We start from the raw sequence: 8,004 nt of genomic DNA on the forward strand, positions 1-8,004 counted from the left end.
ACCCGGGGCTCGCGTCCAGCTGGCGGCGGTCTGCGGGAATGCCGTAGGGCGTGTGGCGCCCCCAGGTGCGCCGGCCTCCGCCTTGGCGCCACCATTTTGTGTGAGGGAATGCTGGTCTTCTCTCCTCGCCTCCGCCGCCGCGGGCCGGTTCGCAGCTGCGGCTGGCCGCCCCCTGCCCTCGTCCTCTCCCCACCTGGATGGTTGGCGTGCGCGCTGATTGCTTTGGCTTGGGGAGACGCGGACTCGGGGAGGTGTGGAACTTCAGCGTTTAGACTCGGTTCACGCGACCAGGTGGCCTCCAGAGATGCTCTGACCGCCTTCCCTTACCTGTAACTACTTTTGGAATAGATACTGTATGATTCTCTCTCCTCTAGAATGCAGGTCGTTGCAGTTTTGTCGTAATTGTGTTCTCAGCTCTCCATTATGCCATTTTTTCAAGAGGCCTATGCCTCGGGAGGTGAAACCTTGAACCCTGGGTGGTTTATGGTTCGGGGGTCTGGATTACACTGACTCCCATGACTGCCCTTGGGGAGAAAGTATGAAGCATCTCACTGGCTTTTCAGCGTTTGGGAAGCGGTGCGGGTATCTTATCGGGGTGGATTCGAAAATAACCACCTGATGCAGGTCACCTTTCTCCGCTGGGAGAGCAGTTCCTAACGTAAATTAAAACGGTGTGTACGGATTTTTTGGGGGGTTGGAACCGGAGGGACATATTTCTAAAAAATTTCCAGAAGGGAAAGTTTTCATTGTGATTCTCACAGAACTGTGACACAATTTGTCATTTTCAAGGTTCCTGAGAATTTGGGAAATATTTTAATTCGTTGGCTCCTCGCGAATTACTCTACTTACGAACTGAGCAGATTATACCCAAGCCATTTGTATTTTGTCATTGCATCACAGACAGGGATTACAATCGGGAATGCTGGCTGTTGCATAATGAACACATTTGGGCCCTGGAGGGAATTCACCGAAGTGGATCTGGGTTTGGTGTGCCATGCTATTTTATTTTTTACACAGGATGTACAGATAATCTTTGCAAACTACGTCCCTTATGCTACTATGAAGTGTTGACAAGAGGAAAGATTTTTAGTGACTAGTATGGACCAAACTAAAATTTTTAGTATTTTAGTTTTGCTTGTTTTGGAGGAAAGGCAAGGAATGAGATGGCGAGAGGCACCTGGGAAAAGTCCATTTGTACTAACACTCGAAGCGCAAACAAAGATAAAACATGATCGTCATAGTGGACTTTTCTCCTTAAATTAATGATGAGGATCTATTTGGGGAACTTAGAATTAGCTTATGTGAATAGCAACGTTGACCTTCCACGGGAGTGACCGTAAATTAAGATGTTTTACCTGTGGATTTTAGGTTCTACAATGCTTCAAATTAGTCTGACCTTTGAGATAGTATTCAAGTCATTACAAATGCTATTATTTATTTAATAAAGATGGAATATGTATCCAACAAAGGATTTTGATTTGGAGAAAACAAATTAATTAAGTGCTTTTGAGGAAAGATTTCCATGTCACCCTCCTTATTAAATTAAACTTTTCATTTTCTGTTTTGTTGAAAACTCCCACTAATTTTGTCTTCAGACAAGTGATTCCATATCGTGTACCATCCCTGGCAGAAATATCATGCTTCCCATTAAAGATATGTTCGTTCTATAGGGAGAATTATGGAGGCGAAAAGAACCTTAGACATTTAGAGATGAGTCTTGGTTTAGGGAATTTAAGCAAAGCTTGCCTGCTAGGGATTGCGGGTGACGTGTCTGGACCTATCCTAGGCCTATGGGGCATGAGATTTTTCTTTTTTCTAGCAAGTAACAGCGCTGCGTTAAACACAACTCTTACACTTTTACATTGATTCTGTTATTATACAAGTCAGAGAAGTTCACTGAATTGGTAAGATTGTATTTAATTGACTCCAGTTTGGAAGTGATCTTGGTGTGCTTTTGTCTTTGAAGTTGCTTGAGATTTTGAACATTATTTTACCAATGGTTGAGAAATTGAAAGCAAAAACCTAATATTTTTCTCTATTAGCTCCTGCCTGAATACTCCGTTTTAAATCTTAAGCATATTATGTTCAGTCGTCTGCGTAAAAATTCAGTAAGATTTACTTTTTAAAGGTAAGTACAATATAAGAGAGTTGATTATTCATGTAGAGGTTCCAGCAGTATCTGTCTGGCTCACGCCTGTAATCCCAGCACTTTGGGAGGCCGAGGCGGGCGGATCACGAGGTCAGGAGATCGAGACCATCCTGGCTGACAGGGTGAAACCCCGTCTCTACTAAAAATACAAAAAATTAGGCGGGCGTGGTGGTGCGCGCCTGTAGTCCCAGCTACTCCGAGGCTGAGGCAGGACAATGGCGTGAACCCGGGAGGCGGAGCTTGCGGTGAGCCTAGATCACTGCACTCCAGCCTGGGCCACAAAGCCAGACTCCGTCTCAAAAACAAACAAACAAACAAACAAACAAGCAAAACAAAACAAAACAGTATCTGTCAAGGATTCTGTATAAAGGATTGTTGGTTGGGTAGGAAGTTAAACAAAACTTGTGTGTTCCTTCCACTGAGATTTTGTGATTCTAAGTGGAAAAAAGAAATTGTGTGGTTATCGTATTTAAGATGATAGTCTCCTCCCATGCCATTATTTTTTGTATATTTAGCCCTGAAATTTAAGTTCTAAATTTGGTATGCCTCAGTGGTAGTAGGAATATTTCACAATTGTTTCAATGATAACAATAAAATCACTCAAGGTAGAATTATTAAGGAAAAGGTTTGATGATTTAAAGATAGTGAAGGAAAAACTAATAATTTATCAGATATCCTAGAATACTTATTAGACTCTTGGAGTTTTAGAGTTGGTATATGATACCTTAACGTTTACGTGCTCTGTATAGGGGACTACTCATCTATGCTAACCTGTTTTTTAGGCTAGAATTGTGACTTGCCTAGATTCCTTCCACCCCCACCTGTGTGTGTGTGTGTTTTTTTTTTTTTTTTTTTAAGAATACAGGTTTGGTTACTAACTGTTCCAATAAAATGCTAGTTTTAGGCTAAACAAAGATAGCTTTCTTTTATTCCACAAACATTGAGTATCTGTTGTGTGTTGTAGGGCACAAACAGGCCCTACTGTCATGGAGTCTATAGTTCAGTGTATTGTGGATTACAATGTTAACAATTCCTTAAGGTCTAACTATACAAAGATTTTTGAAAATACAAGTTGGGAACAAATTTAGCAAATTGCATATTTCAAAAAGTGCCAAGTTGCATGTTGTCACACTTTATTTGTAACTTCTCAGGTATAGAATTAGTTTAATTTGGAAAATTCTTTCCAGTAGTCCTTGTAATGTGTACTGTTAGGCTGGGTACAAAAACATGAATGTACAAAGTAATCTAGAAATTCAGTCTTAAAGATGAAACAAACATTAAGCAGATAATCCTGTCCTGTGAGTGAACTGAACAAAGTAATATGGGGCTTGCAGAGGAGGGCTGCATTAATTCTGTCTGAATGACTCTGGAAGGGCTTTACAGAGGCGGTGACAGTTGAACTTGGTCTTGAACAATGGATAAGTGAGAACTTGTCAGAAGTTTTTGGGGATGTGGGATACGATGAGAGACAGTCCCAGCAAATGCTAAAGCGTAGAGTTATAACCGGTCCTGTTCTGAAAACAGGGAAGTCAGTTGATCTGGCCCAGGTCCCATGGTGGGTTGGGGCCCGATTGTGAATGGATGTGTATGAGTTTTGCTCCATGGTGATGGGGAACCAATAATGGGTTTTTGAAGAAAGGAATGAACAGAATGGGGTTCTCTCTCTCTCTTTTTAGGAAGATCATTCCAATAGCAGTTTAAACACTGGATTGGAGTGGAGAAAAGATAAGAGCCTTTATGATAATCTTGGCAAAGCCTTGAAGCAAAGCTGTGGCTGTGGAGGTGACAGAGGAGGGTCTACAGTTGAGACACATCTGCTGAAGTAGAAAGGCAGTATTTGAGGTGGAAGGAGATGTGCTTTGGTGTCACACAGACTGGATTTAAGTCAGGGCACCAGGACTCTGCTGCCATGGTTGTGTAAATGAGGGATAGTTACTTAGGCTTGGCTTCTTTAGCTGTAAAATGAGTATGAGACATACTTTGCAAGCTTATTGAAATGACCAGAAGTAGCGTATAAAGCTCACTGACGTGTGATATGTGCATAATGATAGTATCACCCAATTTTGTTAATGATGACAATGAAGAGTTGTGTTAAGGGAAAGGAATGACTGAGTGGAGGATGACTTCAACAGGTTTTAGCATACAACTGGGTAGGTGGTTGCTTTGTTAATATAGAATGTGAGGAGAAGAAGAAGAGAGGATTGTAGAGGGAGAGAAGTTAACATTTTTTTTTTTTTGGAAGCTGGAGTCCCGTTTTTTTTTTTTTTTTTTTCTTTTTCTGGAAGATGGAGTCTCGCTCTGTTGCCCAGGTTAGAGTGCAGTGGTGCGATCTTGGCTCACTGCAACTTCTGCCTCCTAGGTCCAAGTGATTCTCCTTCCTCAGCCTCCTAAGTAGCTGGGATTACAGGTGTCCACCACCACGCCTGGCTGATTTTTGTATTTTTAGTAGAAACAGGGTTTTACCATGTTGTCCAGGCTGGTCTTGAACTCCTGACCTCAGGTGGTCTGCCTGCCTTGGCCTCCGAAAGTGCTGGGAGCCACCATGCCTGGTTAACTTTGGATATACTTTATTTAGGTTTGGGTTTCCTGAGGGAGAATCCAGGTAGAGGTATTGCGTGAACTGTTGCAAATATGAATCAGAAATCTAGGCAGATAATAGATAGTCTGGAGCTACCAGTGTATATATTTGGTAAATGGAGCCTCTAGATGGGATAAGATTTCTAGGTAAGAGCAAGTGGAATAACCGAGGCTTATAGTTAGGTGAAATATTGTGAATTAAAATGTTAAAAGGTTCCTTAAGTCCAAATGCACACAATTTTTGAAAATATGAATTGGGAACAAATCCATTTATTAGACTGTTTTTATTTTTGAAACGGAGCCTCACTCTGTCACCTAGGATGGAGTGAGTGGTGCAATCTCAGCTCACCACAACCTCTGCCTCCGGGTTCAAGTGATTTTTAGTAGAGACGGGGTTTCACCCTGTTAGCCAGGATGGTCTCGATCTCCTGACTTTGTGATCCGCCCGCCTCGGCCTCCCGAAGTGCTGGGATTACAGGTGTGAGCCACTGGCCCCCAGCCTTATTTAGAAATCTTATCCTGTCTAGTGGTTCCATTTACCAAATATATACACTGGTAGCTCCCATATCTGTGTTATCTGCCTAGATCCCTCTCCAGAAAGTCGGATTGTCCTGAGTGTCAAGGAAAGACAAACTTTTAAGTGACAGAAGGTGGTCAGTTTGGTGTAGTCTGTCATAAGGTCAAGAGGAATAAGAATGAAAATAATCAGTTGAATTTGGAACTTGGAGGGTTATTATAGATCTTATGAGTAGTAGCATTAATATAGTGATAAGGACAGAAGCCAATTTAGTAATTTATAGAAGTGGAGAAAAAGTCAGTGAGTTTGACTTACTGTTATACAATGAAAGATGAAGTACTAAACCATACTAATAAAGAATTTTGTAGTCTGAAAGCTTTTATACATGTATACCAGTGCTTTCAAGTTTGGATTGGCTTGTGATATACCTGATTAATTTATTCTGATACTTCCATCAACAGTAGTTGCTACTCAGTGCAGTTCTACAGTTTAAGCCCATAGGCATAGGTTTGAATCCTGACTTTGCTGTTTCTGGCTGCCTGACTTTTATTAAGATACTGAATCTCTCCTGGCCTCAGTTTCCTCATCTGTAAGAGTGGTTATTACAGAATTTATCTCAAAATGTTGGTGACAGAATTACCTAAATGTGCTAATGTATTAATGGTGAGCTACTAATATTATCAGCGGAATTAGGATAGCTTTTAGTATCTAGTTCAGTGATCCTCATCTTCTCTCCCTTTTATTATCTCTCTACACCCACCCCATGTACCATGTATGACACTTCGTTGAGGTTCTTTTCTTTTCTTTTCTAATAGTGATGGGGTCTTGCTTTGTTGCCCAGGCTGGTCTTGATCTCCTGGCCTTAAGCAGTCCTTTCACCTCAGCTTCCCAAAGTGCTGGGATTATAGGCATGAGCTACCATGCTCAGCTGAGGTACATTTCAAAGCAGTAATTTACTTCCTTATTTTAAAAAAATCGTGATGTATCTCTCTCTCATCAATCAGAGCTTTTGATTTATGTGAGATAGAACCACAAGTTGAGTTGATAGAAATGTTAAAAATTAAGAAAACCTTCATTTTTTGTTAGTTTGTGTATTAATGTGAAGGAAATGTATGTTTTTTGGTTTTTGTTTTTTTGAGATGGAGTCTTGCTCTGTCGCCCAGGCTGGAGTGCAATGGCGCGATAGCTCACTGTACCCTCTGTCTCCCAGGTTCAAGCAATTCTCCTGCCTCAGCCTCTTGAGTAGCTGAGACTACAGGCGTGTGCTACCATGCCTGGCTAATTTTTTATGTTTTTAGTAGAGACGGGTTTCGCCATGTTGGCCAGGCTGATCTCGAACTCCTGTTCTCAGATGATCCACATGCCTCGGCCTCCCAAAGTGTTGGGATTACAGGTGTGAGCCACCATGTCCAGCCTTGTTTTGTTTATAAAAACTGAAAATAATTCATGTTAGCCCCCTCTATAGTTTTTATGGGTCCCAAACTAAGAGGCTGTCTTCTAATTTTAGATATGGTGCTGTTCTATATTAATTATTTATACTCATGAGTGGAAAATATAGCTAAATTTAGCAAAAAAACCCCAATTTTTTTTTACTTTTTAATTTTTCAACTTTTAGGTTCAGGAGTACATGTGTAGATTTGTTAAATGGGTGAATTGCATGTTGCTGGGGTTTGGTGTACAAAATAATTAGTCACTGAGGTAGTGTGCATAGTACCTGATAGGTAGCTTTTTGGCCCTTACACTTCCTCCCACCCTCTACCCTCAAGTAAGCCCTGGTGTCTGTCGTTCCCTTCGTCGTGTCCATGTGTACTCAGCGTTTAGCTCCCATTTATAAGTGAGAACATGTGGTGTTTGGTTTCTCTTCCTTTGTTAATTCCTTTAGGATAATAGCCTCCATCTGCATGCATCCATGTTGCAGCAAAGATCATGATGTTTTTGTTTATTTGTTTCTTTGTATTTTTGAGACAGAGTCTCGCACTGTCACCCAGGCTGGAGTGCAGTGGCGCGATCTGGGCTCACTGCAACCTCTGCCTCCCAGCTTCAAGCGATTCTCCTACCTCAGCCTCCCAAGTAGCTGAGATTACAGGTGCCTGCCACCAAGCCCCCCTAATTTTTTTGTATTTTTGATAGAGACGGGGTTTCATTATGTTGGTCAGGCTGGTCTCGAACTCCTGATCTCATGATCTGCCCGCCTTGGCCTCCCAAAGTACTGGGATTACAGGCATGAGCTGCCTGGCCTTGTTCTCTTTTTTTTTTTTGGACTATGTAGTATTCCATGAAATACCCAAATTGTAGACATCTTGTTATTTGGCTTTAGAATATAATACATATCTAAAAATACTTGAAATTAATTTCAAACCATGAAAGAAGAAATAGAAGTGATTCAGAATAAATTTTGTTCAGAGAATACTAATTTTTTTGTATCTGAGTAGCGTCCATGGATGGAAAAAAATGGCATACTGGCTTGGATAGACTCAAGGGAAGTTCTTGTGCCTGTGACTACTTACAATGGGCAGAGAGAAGTTTCTCCTGTTTCTAGCTGGAAACATACCAACTGTAACTAACAGTATTCTTTGACTAGTTTGTTGGCTGGTCATGTTTTCATGCACTGTAATTAATTCATTTTTGGGTAGAATTCATTGTTGGGAAGTCCCAGTTCTTTTACCCTTTAAAGATATGCAGAATAAGTCTAAACTTCTAAACTTTTCATCAGCATATTGATTCTTCAAATATTTTAAGGGGAGATTTTTTTTTTTTTTTT

The 8,004-nt window shown here is 41.1% G+C and overlaps 1 protein-coding gene across 2 annotated transcripts in view; it reads left to right on the forward strand.

The window, feature by feature from the left end:
* FAM169A (family with sequence similarity 169, member A) overlaps positions 1-8,004 on the forward strand; it is an 83,189-nt gene that overhangs the window by 968 nt on the left and 74,217 nt on the right. The gene's annotated exons all lie outside the window — the stretch shown is intronic.

This window comes from Colobus angolensis, unplaced genomic scaffold, assembly GCF_000951035.1.
Source record: "Colobus angolensis palliatus isolate OR3802 unplaced genomic scaffold, Cang.pa_1.0 Scaffold49, whole genome shotgun sequence".
Lineage (NCBI taxonomy): Eukaryota > Metazoa > Chordata > Mammalia > Primates > Cercopithecidae > Colobus > Colobus angolensis.